Source organism: Myripristis murdjan, chromosome 16, assembly GCF_902150065.1.
Source record: "Myripristis murdjan chromosome 16, fMyrMur1.1, whole genome shotgun sequence".
In the NCBI taxonomy this organism is placed as follows: domain Eukaryota; kingdom Metazoa; phylum Chordata; class Actinopteri; order Holocentriformes; family Holocentridae; genus Myripristis; species Myripristis murdjan.
The window spans coordinates 12,268,878-12,281,880 of NC_043995.1; the positions used below are offsets into that span (position 1 = coordinate 12,268,878).

The 13,003-nt window shown below is 39.5% G+C and overlaps 1 protein-coding gene across 7 annotated transcripts in view; it reads left to right on the forward strand.

Moving 5' to 3' along the window:
- The first annotated feature begins 3,915 nt into the window (after positions 1–3,915).
- Positions 3,916–13,003, forward strand: part of ncalda (neurocalcin delta a) — a 74,423-nt gene continuing 65,335 nt past the window's right edge. For 2 of the 7 annotated variants that reach the window (XM_030072329.1, XM_030072330.1), the window contains exons 1-4: positions 3,916–4,019; positions 5,949–6,040; positions 6,874–6,971; positions 8,227–8,351. The gene's annotated coding sequence lies outside the window, so the exon portion shown is untranslated. The other 5 variants (XM_030072331.1, XM_030072334.1, XM_030072332.1 and 2 more) reach the window with 5 other exon arrangements.

The window sequence follows — 13,003 nt, forward strand, 5'->3', positions numbered from 1 at the left end:
TTGACAAGCTGAATAGGCCGTTTGACATCCATACAGAGTGCTATTAGGCGATGAGGGGACTTGGGGGTGAAAGGATGATGGAGGGAGGGAGAGAGAGAGAAGAGACGGAAGCAGAAGGGAAGAGGTGGAAGGGAGAAGAGGACACCGAGAGATTTATAGCAAGAGAAGGAAGGTTATAGCTGTGGATAAAACACAAGCATACTCCATATGACATAGAAGTAGCATTGGTCCAACAACACAATATGTAATGTATCTGTTGGAAACAAGTGCTTTAAACTCCATTAAAAACATTCATTTAATATACCTGTACATCCTAATGATTTGGCATTTTGATTAATAAAAGACAAAAGCAGAGAAATTTCTCAGGCAGGGATCAGCGTCACACACAACCTGATTACAGAGCCTGATGGAATTATCATATTTACAATAAGACCTTTCCAATATGAAGCTGAGCTATTGTGCCTCGGATGGCTTCTCCAGGCGATAAACTGAACCGTGGGCAAAGATACAGTCAGTAAATGTCAGAGCAGTTCGACAGACAGAGAGAGAAAAACCTGAGATGGATGCCTGACAAAATGAAAAAGAAAAGGACAAACTGGTGAAATGACACATTGATTGTGATCTGACTTTTTAGATGCATACCCACCACCACAACAACTACGTCATTTATTTGACAATGTGTTTTTGTGTGAGGCTTGCAGCATTTACGAAAACATAAAAAAGCAGCTTGTCTTTTTTTGTATTTTTTTAATTAGATTCTCAAAAATAATCACCTCTTTCGGAGGGGAAGCTGCAAGGGTCAAAAAGAAATGAGAAGTTAGAGTGCAATTCAGCATGCTCTTGTTCTTTTCCTGGTTATCTCTTCACCAGGAAGTCTCAGGGAATGTTTAACATGCGACGCTCTGGTTTGGACCTTTTCTTGGCTCCGTGCCTCATGAGTGTAATTTGGATGAGTGCAGCTCGCTTGCCTTTGGGCTCATTAACAACAATATAAACAGTAATTACTGTGATCGCCTAATTAATTCATTTAAAAATGCTGCACGGTTTAAAAGGCATGAGCAAATCTTTTCTGGAGATAACAATTTTACGGAATCATTGTTGACATAATTAGCAATTTCATGTTGCAAAATGCAACCGAAATAATTAAAAACTTTTTTTCCCCCTATTTTATACATTCACTCTTTTAATATTCAGATTCCCCCCGCTCTTTTTTCCTTTTCACTAAGCCTGCTTTCTGTGAATTATCCCTCTCTGATCCCGTCTCTCCCTGCATGGCAGCTCTGCAGTCCTGATAAATGTAATTCTCCCCTCTGGACACATTCTTTTCTTTTTAGACCATTTTTATACTCTCCTCTGATCAATGAGCTTTACTCATTATAGAATTCTTTGGCTTCATTCTGCGTGTTTTGTTGAGGTAAAGAATAGTCATTTGGGCTTGAATTCTCCATTAATCATATCTAGTTTATTGGCCAGTTAATTGTGATTAACAATAATTAAGATTCAGCAGAACAAAACCTGGATTTGTTGTGGGTCTGGGCTGCACACATAATGAATGATGAAATCTTTACATTGCTTCCACCATGCCCACAATTTTCGGAAATATCCTCCAAAAAAATTGTTTTTGCAGAAAGGCCCTATGATATGCAGCATTAATACATATGTTCCTTAATAACTATAAGAAATGACCTTATTCTATATGATTTATTAAGGATTAGATCATTTTATATGTAAGAAATTTGTTCTTAAAAAGAAGTACACCAGATTCATGTTTTAAGTTTCATTTAGATTCTAACATACATTTTAATATACATGCCCACATCTGATTTTTTTTTTTTAATATATTACTTATATAATTTGAGATATCTAGTGATTGCTTTGGAGATTTTTTAAATTAGATTCTTTAGATGCTACCAAGCGTTAGTGTGTGAGATGAGGACAGGAATGTCAGTAGCATGTGACAGAGTGGTTTATGTCACAGCCACAGTCCTCTGACCCTTCAAAACCCCAATTAGTATTCCTGCAGAATTTATTACCACGCCTGGCATCACTTCTTGTTGATTGCCTCTCTACTCATTAAAGTGAGAGTAGATTTATGGACAGACCTAATTGATGCATGGGGTAGAGGAGAAAAAAAAACACCTGACTAACACAGAAACACGACAAATCAATATGCGATTGAGTGTAGCTTGGTAGATATTAAAAAAAAAACAAAAAAAAACAACTGCCATAGGTTAACTGGTTATAGGTATGTGTTGGTTTTCTGGGTTCTGCAATGTGGTGACAATTATTTATAAAGCTAAACAAACACAGAGGTTATGGGGCAATCTGCTTTACCAAGATCTACAGATCAGTGACAGTTTTGAGACATATGGGGCAGACACACACACACACACACCCACACACATACATACATACACACACACACACACACACACACACAAATTGAACTATTTTCTTTACCTGATGTTTTCCACAGATACACAAATTTTAGTTGCATGTAAACAGCCTATTTATGGTTCTGTGTAACTTAATTGGCACAGAAATAGGACAGCCACTGTAGGAATCAAATCAAATCAAAATGACTATAAGCAAATACTGCAACAACAATACAGAAAAACAATCAGTAAACAGCCTGGATTTAAATGTATTATATGCATATGTATTATATATTGTATTCTATATCATAAGAACAAATGAGCGAGAATGAGTGAATTATAAAAGTCAACCTTTCACACCCTGAAAATTTCTGTGTGTGATCAGGAGGGTATAGCACTTGATCACCACCTGGTGGTCATACCTATAAACTTTAATGTAACATTCTAGTAGCCAAACCAGGCTTAATCAATGTACAGTATTTTGACTGATGGGTTGATTGTTTGATTGAAAGGCAAATGCACATTTGGCAGTAAAAACACCCCGTCTTATCCAACAAATGATGACAAATAGTTTGTTGAGAGAAAAGATGAATAGGTGCAAACACGTTGGGGGTCATTATGCCAGGTTGGCAACTAAATTGCATCTTAGGTTGTCATTTTAAACTTGTCCCAGTAGGATCACTATATTGAGATGGTCCTATTTGGATAACCACTACTATGAATTATTGCTATTACAGTTAGAGCTAGAATGCCTTTATTGTCATTGCATAACTGTACAATGAAATGTGGTGCATTTACAGAGCGGTAATGCAATAAACTCACACAAGCAGCATTCACCAAACACACGCATAAGCCCAGATATTTGAAGTGAATTTGTCTCCCTAAATATTTTTTGTAATCAAGTGTTAGCTGTTATATCACATTCATTCCTGAACTTGTCACTTAGAGATGAGCATTTGCTTCCTAAGCTGATGCATCTCGAAAACCAACCTGTCACAAATGGTAAGACAAGCCTGTCTTCTCTGGACGTCCGCTAGATGCCACCACACTCCTAAAAAACAGAGCTCATACAGAAACCTCAATCAGCTCAAACTGGCTTTTCATCCATCTTCTGCAGACTTTGTGAAAGAGTGGATGAAATGCAAAAACTACTGAATGTTTAATCTGCTAAAAAGTAGATTTGTTGATATGCCTGCGATGTTAGCGCTTTGACTTCCTCTCTGAAAGAGAAATTTACTCCGAAGAGGAACCAACCGGGGATGAGGTTGAGGCAAGAGCTCTCACTCCGCTTCTATTCCGGATACCACGTACGTCAGCAGATGGACAAGTCGCGGTATGCTTATATCTCTTCTTAAAGTTTCTAAGGTTTAATGGGATCAATCTTTCCTGGACGCGAAGCAAAGCCACCGTGTGTCAGGCATTAGTAAATCAGTCTATATGGTAAACGCCTCGGGTAAAGGCTGAGGGCAGACTCCCGGTTTTGCAGACCGGAAGACGAGCCACTACTTAAACAATAGTGATTCATCTTGCCATTACACTCTCTCGGATCTGAGCGCCTACAACTGACACTTGTTGAGGGTACATGTGTTGTGGACAGCAGCCGGTTGATGAGGAACCACTTCTGGGGACTAAACCGTAAGCTTCGTGAGTCTACCTGCTTTAAATAATTTACAGTCGCTATGAGAGCTTGTTCCCCTGAACGGCTTTCTTTGGAGAGTCAAGTGTTCAATAAATGTAACTTTTATCATTTCAAATGACAGTCTCACGTTAGCTCCGTACAGTTTTTAATCAGCAAATAACAATGCCCGCATAGGAAAGTTGAGCTAAAAACGAGAAAATGGTTTATTTTAAGTTTCCGTGCAGTAACGTCAGGTCAGTGGTAAGTTACCGTCTGTAGCTGTATTTTGGTGCATCCAAATACAATAGCATGTAGCTGAGTGTGCTAATTGGCCTTTGTCGAAACGAGCTCCTTACACTGACAGTTCAATTATTGATAAAACATACTTTTCTGCTCCCAAAAGGGTTTTTAATCTTATCGGGTGTCCATTAGCACACTGTAACTATTAATTACGTTTGTCGTACCACGTCTGTCCCGCTGCTATTAACGTCTTGTGGCATTTTTAACTATATTTGTCTACCATCAAGGTTCAAACTAAAAGAAAAAGCTAATTTGCTGAGCTTTCACGTGTGTGTGTGTTAGCTAGCAAACAAGCAAACAAGACCGCTGGCACCTCCTTAAGTGGCAGTCAGACAGGTTGGACGTAGTTTCAAATTCAAACTTTATTTCAGACCAACAAGTCATAGCAAATAAAAGAAAACGTAAATAGAATAAAAAGAAACGTGAAAAATAGGGCATACAAAATGAAGCCAACATTCAAGTCAAAGTGAGAGTGAAAGAGCAGTTCTCTCTAGGGTTAGCTAGTTCAAACTAGTTAATGCTGTTCTCTGACTCATCCGAGCTACACATACAATTATGAAATCAAAGTCATTAGGTGTCTGACAAGTGCCTCACATGTAGGAGCAGCAGAGAACAGTTGGCTGGCTCTGTGCCACCGAGGAACCTGGAGCAGCAGCCTCATAGCATGAGCCTCCAAGTACTGCTGCTTCTCCTGTAGCTACAGCAGAGGTGAGCTGCACATAAAGACCATTTTAAATCGACACATCACTTACTAAACTTAAGAAGCAGCATGCTGGCCTGAGCACATAGTTTACAACACTGTGGATAAATATCTCTGCCATCATTCAAATCTTCAGCATCAGTAAGTTCAATTAAAGGTGCCACCTGAAAGTTGTGTTTCCAAAATTTGCATTTTGAAAAGCCCTCAACTAGATATACAGCGCACATTTGATAAGACTCAGTTGTTGGCTATTATATGACTTTGTGCAGAATCACATATCTATGTTTAGGCGATAACAAGTGCAGCGAAAGCAACCATCCTTACACATTTACACCTTGTGTTAACCTCTGATGAGTGATATAATAATGATATTTATTTACATAACAGAGGGCAGGTGTGCTGTTATGCACACCTGCCCCCTGTTCACAGCATCCCCACCCCATTAACTATTTTCTGTGTCACTGTTACTTGCAAGGATGTCAGACATCTAAATAGCATGCTGTTGGTTTTCAGCTCTGTTTGTTCACATAATACTAAAAGGTCAAGACTAAATTTTCACATAAATTAAGAGCAGATCAATGGCACGCAGGTCTCACATCTAGTGGATGGTATTTCACAGGTTGTTGGGGATGGTATACTGCTGGAGGAAGTGGAAATATTTTAATTTACTGTAACTCTCCTCTACATTTCAGCAATTGTTAGGTTGATATACTCAAAGTATTGATTCTGTGATTTAGTATTCATAGGTTATCTTTGTTCATGTCCCTCAACTGGGTGAAACTGTTTTTCACCTCAGTTTACTATGATGACACGTTTTATGTTAACTGAGGGTAAAACACACATTGTAGCTACAAATTAGCAAGATGCAGATCAATAGCAAGAGGTGGCGGCGCACTCGTTCCAGACGTGCAAAGCAGATTTCTCACCTTATCCTCTTGTTTCATTACATTTACAGGAGACAGATGAGCCGACATCTGGAGCAGGTCACACACCATCAGGCAGAGTGATACTCTTGTCAGCCGCAGTCAGCATCAACAGGCTGAACAGGTATGCGTTTCACACCAATGCTGCTACTGTTTAGTGGAAGATGTGGCTACAAGTAATGTGGATTATGATGGAAATAGTTCATTTTTTGTCAAAAGATGAGCCATGTTCTAATTTTGTTAAAAAGAAGAGACATTCCCTTCCTTGTTATTCTGTTCCACATTGCTAATGGTAAACCTCGCAAATTTCAACTGAAGCCCCCTGTTTTGGGGTATGGTGCAAACAATGTACCTGCACAACACCCTGCTACATGTCATGCTCCACTCCCTCTTTCTCAGCCATCTCTCTTCTGTGAACTACAAAATAAAGTCAAATAACAAAAAAAAAAAAAAAAGCCTTTTTTTAAATAAATAAAAGTATGAAATACATTTGGCCTGAAATAGCAGGTAAACCCAGATGTTTCTGATGATATTAATGAAAGTTCTGCTCCATCCAGGTCTAACAGAGCCATGGTCCTGGCGTTGTTCATAGTGACTCACTGGAAAGACTCTGCTACACTGAAATGGAACAGAACCTTAGCTAATGTCATTAACATAACACCTGAGTTTACATGCTGATTTGGATAGACACCTCCAATAAACAGTTTTATTAGGTATACAGAGTTATCAAGTAAAACTCCAGCAATACTAGAGAAGATGTAGGGTGAAGAGACTTTCACAGTGAGCTAATTTTACAGTGCATACCTGTAAAAATAACATAACATAAATCAAGTGCATTTTTGTTTGATTTATGCAATATATCTATTTATCCATATATATGTGTGTGTGTGTGTGTGTGTGTGTGTGTGTGTGTGTGTGTGTGTGTGTGTGTGTGTATGTATGTGTGTGTGTGTGTAGATGCTCTGGGAGAGACAGTATAAAGAGGCCAACACATTCAGTCAGCCTCTGTGGCCACACTAATAGAGTGAACAAGCAGAGCATGTGATAAGAGCCAGGTAATACAGCAGCACAGGCCTGGCTTTGCCCACAGTCTGTGTTACACCTGACCTGCTGAGTGAACTCAAAGTGCAGTGGTGTAAGAGTCACATGTCGAACCAGGACCTTGGATATCTGCTGGGTCAGTGGGTCAATGAAGCTGAAGCGCACAGGCCACGCTTGTCTAGACCTCACACACTAATCTGCACAGTAACTTACAAACACATTCAAGTGAGGTCTAACTGGAGACCCACACACCGCCTCTAAGCACAGCTCTCTTTCAAGGAGAAATTATCACCTCTTTAAAATAAAAGCTCTAAGTTGTGCTCCCTGGCTGTGCCAGTGGAACTGAATCTCGTTGGAGGAAATGGATCCTGCATCTTCAAAATAAAATTCCTTCAAAGTGAAATTAATATCTGCTTGCCTAAGCAGAAAGCCAAGCCTAGCCACAGAGGCAGTGTGTGGGTCTGCATAATATTGACACACATGGGAACACATTGCATGTACACATACACACATACACACACAGAAACATATCCATATGAAGAAACACCAAAGAAGTGCAAAAACACAGTCAACTATACAACTGAATGTCGTTATAGCTACACACCATCACTTTGACATCTTGTCCAGGGATACTCGGGCCAGGGGCCAGTTGATAAAATGACAACATTAATGATACTTGATTACTTCTGTCTTTCATTTGTTTTATTTTCACAAAACATATCAAAACGTAAGTGCAATGATAGTCTTTTATGGCTTGGCTTTTCATTTCTATTATGTCCATGACGCAGTTTGTCATCAATTGAATTTGGCACATTTTTCCTCAGTATTGAATAATTCTGTAAGCGCAATTTGAACATTCAAGACAAACAACTTTTTACATGAATAACAAATGTACATGAATAGCTTTCTGTACAGCCTTGCCTGTTAAGATGAGTTATTAATTATATACTAGTAATGTAATTAATTATAAGATAATATCTTTATTACAATTTAAAAAATATATATTATTATATTTTATCATTTTATTTTTATTTTTGATTGGTTACTTGGTGGGGCCAGTCAAAATTGCGTCACGGGTCGGAAGTGGCCCGTGGGCCGGACTTTGAGTATCCCTGGTCTAGTCTGTAGTAAACACACACACATTAATCCTACATGCGATTAGTAATTGTGATTTAACTGGAGTTAAATTTCAAAACCTGTGCCAGGCATACAAGTGTAGCCAGAGGAACAGAAGTGTGAGGAGAAAGTAACTTTTGGTGCTCTCTTCAGGTGCTGCTCAGATTCAGCAGAGGTCATCATTGGTGAGGTACAACGCTCACAGCTCATCCCTCAGAAAGAGACACTGCAGTCTGAGACCCCTCACCAGGCCTGCAGGCGGCCTCCTCCTCCACCAGGTGACGAACAGAACTGTAGAGATAAAATGAGTAAAATAGGCAGTGATGGGGTTATTTACAAGTAGTGCAACAGATTTAACACAAAAGATCAGCCGTATACAGAGCTCAAAGTAGATAGGATGTGACTTTTGATACAGCTGCACCGCAGAGGTGTTGTTCTGCCTCGTTAACTGGCATCCATTTCCCAGCCATATTTGTCTGTGTCCCACTAACCCCTCTTCATGTAGGTACCTGGAAAGTCCATTTAAAATGAAAATGAATTAAAGGAAAGAGGCGATGTGAATAGATTTCAGACAAAATTCCATGTCAGTCAGTGACAGGCAACATTAATACATTTGTACCTCTGATGTGCAGTTCCACCACTAGCGATGACAAATAAATGTGCATGAGGGTTGAAATGTTAATTGTTCTACATCGTGACATTCCATTCACCTGTTTAATGCTATAAGAGGGTACCTACACAACATTACATGCTCAATGCAGTTGTTGGAAATAAATCAATCCTCTCCTAAGTATTCTCTGAAAGGAATAATTTCCTGTAGTGCATCAAAGTCCCGCTTCCTCATAATATCAGTTGGAAAGAGCTGCAAAAAATTGCATATCATGCTCTACATTTAATACCCATCACTGGACTCACACACCACTGGGAATGTTTATTAATTTGCTGTAATCTTGTTAGTTAAATGCTGCCCTTTACTGTAATATGGTATTTGGGAAAATGAGTGAAGTTAAGACAGTACTTCTTTTTAAATTTATTTTTAGTGGTTTAGTTTAGTGATTTGATTCCAGTGGTGTCACAGTTTAAGAATGAGTCTTATTCAGATATACTGTATAGTCATGATGTATGGACGGTTGTTCCATTATTGTAATTGTCTGTCTTTCTCTTGAGTGGGTTGAGCAAGGCCAGAGTATGAATTTATATTTGAGTTTGTCTAGCTGTTGGAGACTGCAGCAGCTACATGAGTGGAAAGGAAAAAGTGATGATTACCAGGGAGCATAATATAAGCCAAATGTTACATAACAACATCAACTGAAACTGTATCAACTGAAATGGCCAACCATCAACACATAATAAAACATCCCTGTAGTGGTATATCGCATTACCTTCCCATTTGGCTTCATAAAGCACCATGCTTGCTCCCTCATGACCCCATTTTCTCTATTAGTTCACCTCAGATATAAAACTGTTGTAAAGCATTTGTACTTAATAAAATAATTATGATAACAATTGTTAAATTCTAGCATTGCATTATAATGATTTTGCATTATGACTACCCATGCATTCCTTGCTCAACAAGATGGTTAAGCGGACGAAAGAGCTGAAACCAGTGGTGGATCCAGAAATTTTTACATGGGGTGGCCAAGAGGTAACACAGAGTTTTGGCAGGGTGGCAGGAAGCAGCAAAGAAATCCTGCAATAATGTACTGGATGTGACGGAATTCACCAACGTGACTTAATAGTGCATCACTTGAAATAGCCACATACATCAATGAAAAAACATTGCATATTGAGTTTCAGTCAATTATTTTTCTTTATCAGACATGGTCACATTATGGGAAACAGTTCATCATTTGTCCTCAAGTTTCCCTTGAATAGATATCAAGCATTGTTAGCATTCCTTTTTGAATCCAAGGATACAGCTATCCTCAGTCTTGCAGCTATTTGTGCCTCCTTCTCTCAATGAGGTCATGCCAAGAGAACTAAAAAACAAATGCTGAAACTACTTTCCCACAATGTGACAAGTGTCTGGTGACAAAAAATAACCAAAAGAAACTTGAAATGTCTAGGAGTATCCAGTATTGAACATATTGGAAGCACTTCACAGAGGGATATGATATTATCCCACCCACCCTGCAGTTCACAGAGCACTGTGTCTGTTCCCTCATGACCCTGCACTCTACAACACACGAGCATGATCGAAAGACTGAGATCAAACGGGACCATCAGCTGTCAGCCTTGTGCTTCCCACATTGGAGATGTGGCGGTGACAGCTTGAACCAGAGAACATGTTGTGATGCCCGCCGCCTGCAGGACATGGCTTGGCAAACGACACCATCTCACTCCATCCATTCATGGATGATTTGTGAGGCTAGTGTTTTTCTGTGTAGCTATGTGGCTTCCTCATGAATTGATGCCAATCAGTCTCAGATTGTTGCCACAGAAGCATTGGAATTTGTTTTTCGTAGGAATGCAGGACTCTGTGTCTAGCACTCGACACTTTTTTTCTATTTTGTCTTTTGTGAAGTGCATGAGCTGAACTGTACAGCACAAAAATATTTTGCTGCATGTTTTCATGACATGTGGACAGTCTGTAGTTCAGGGGCATATGGGGGGAACTGGAGCATATACAAGACCTCTGTGGAATGGTGAAGTGTTTTTATCATTAGTATTATTATTATTATTATTAATCCAGCAGTCGTCAACTGAGATTGCTTGCTCTTTTTCAGCAGCACCCACCTTCATGGCCATACAGTCAGTCACATTCACAGCTACAAGCTGCACAGTTGTCTGCCTATGGTAGCAGCTCCACTTCAGCAGTTGTGGGTCAAGTGTTTTGCTCAAGGGCACCATGGCAGTTAGTGTTGTTTTTTACAGAGGCGATAGTGTTAATCCTTTTCCCTGTTCCATTTGGGGATTTGAACAGGCATTCGTATGATCACAAGTCTGCCATTCTATCCATTAGGCTACCACAAAAAAAAGCTGTTAATGAAGTCAGAGTTCAGTTCAGTGGCTTACAGCAGGAGCAGACAGAAATGGTGAGCAGGGTGAGAGCAAAAGAAGTAATCTCCACGCCTGTGACATCATGCACAGGGATTCAACTATAGCAAGAAGGGTGAGCCAGAGATCTTGGATCCTTTCATGACATTGTGCTGTAGTTTTTGCGTGTAGGATTGGCCAAGCTGTAACAGATGAGGTGCAAATGCTCTTTGTGGTGACTGCAGAAGTGAAGCAGCAGGCGTTGTTTAACTCTGTATTTCTTGAGCTGTCTTAGAGAGTATGGTACCCGCTACGCTTCCCTATGGATAGGATCATACATAAATTAATTATGTAAGAATTCATTTTATTGTTATGTTTTTAGACATGCAGTGAAAAGCCTAGGACCAGCACTGTAATTACATTGAGTTATATCAAATATTGCAGGTTATGATAAAACTTCTATTGGAAAGTCATTATGCTTGTAAAAATGTATTTATGTGAATTTTTTGTTTTCTGTTTTTCTTTTAGCTGCTGTTGTATGGTGTGTGATGGAATAAAAATCACACCAGTAATCACAGCAGACTTAATGTGTAGACTTGTATGTCAGCACATATGAGTAGAGTGTTCCACTCTACATGTGCAGTACTTTTCATGTGACCTTGTGCCACATGGCCCCTGGGTTGACCTGACCAGGGCCTGAGTCAAAATATTCTTCGAGTAAAACAGTTGCCAAGATAAAGATTAATAGAGTTTCCTTTTCCATTTACACACATCCCCAGTCAAGAACCCAAAATGATTGTGCTTATGTTTCCAGTTGTTTGACTTTTATACTGGTCTGTATATCATGATAGTCAGTGTTTGTTAATCTCTCTATCATGCTGTTTTGCCATCAGATTTATTTAATCAGTTTAAAAGAACAGTTCAAGATATTTTCTCACCTATCCCTGGTGCAGTCTATTTGTCCAAGATTTGGTGAGGTTTCCAGTCTGCCATGGTCGTCCTGACTCCCAGCACCTCAGTACAATGGGGCTTGGTGGGGATTTTCTTGTGGAGCTCAATCCATCAAATATCAGCATGTTAACAATTGAAGAGCAACAGCTCTCCTCAAAAATAATGACACAGATACCTGACATAATCTGTAGCCATCAGAGTTGAAGAGTCATCGTGAACTATTTCCTGCCAAAGAACTCCTGCAATCTGTATCTGTCTTTCAAGGAATAGTTAGATGGTTAGGAGTTACACAGACAGTCACCAGATCACACAGAAGCTATCTGGATGGACAGACTGCACTAGGGGCAAATGGGAAAATATCTTTTTGTATGTAGTGACCTGTTCCTGTAATCTCATTTTATCTTTTAGTTTTATTTGACCTAACTTACTCAAGGAAAGCGTAGGGCAAGCATTTTATGAATAGGATAATGACCTACAATGGAAAAACCCCACCATGTTTCATGTGTGTCAGAGTGGCTCAGCAGTCCAGGGATCACAGGCTGGTGACACCTGGCCTCGGCGTTGGTCAGATTTCTCTTTCAGACTTATGAGTCATGGCAGCTGTGCATTACCAACCAAACAGATTGGCAATAGGTGACACCATAGCAATGGCCATACAGAGGACGTAATGGTAAAATGCCTGCAGTCTTCATCAGTCATTGTTTTGTTTTCAAACACATGAGGCTCTGGTGGCTAAGGTTCATGTATTTGCATTGGTGTGGTTGAGAATCTGACTCATTTTTTGTCACATGTCACGCTTTTCTGTTTCTTATCTCTCCCTTTTACTCACCACTGTGTGTTTTGTTCAGTAAAGCAGCAGTATCATAAGCAGTGTTGTCAGCATATGCTTTTATTCTGTTAGATGTTCATAAAGCCTTTTGCTAAGCGTTTTGTAAACAGGGACTGTAGGGAGACATTAAAACCTGTCACTGACAGCAAGTATTATCACCAGTCTCTCTTTGTC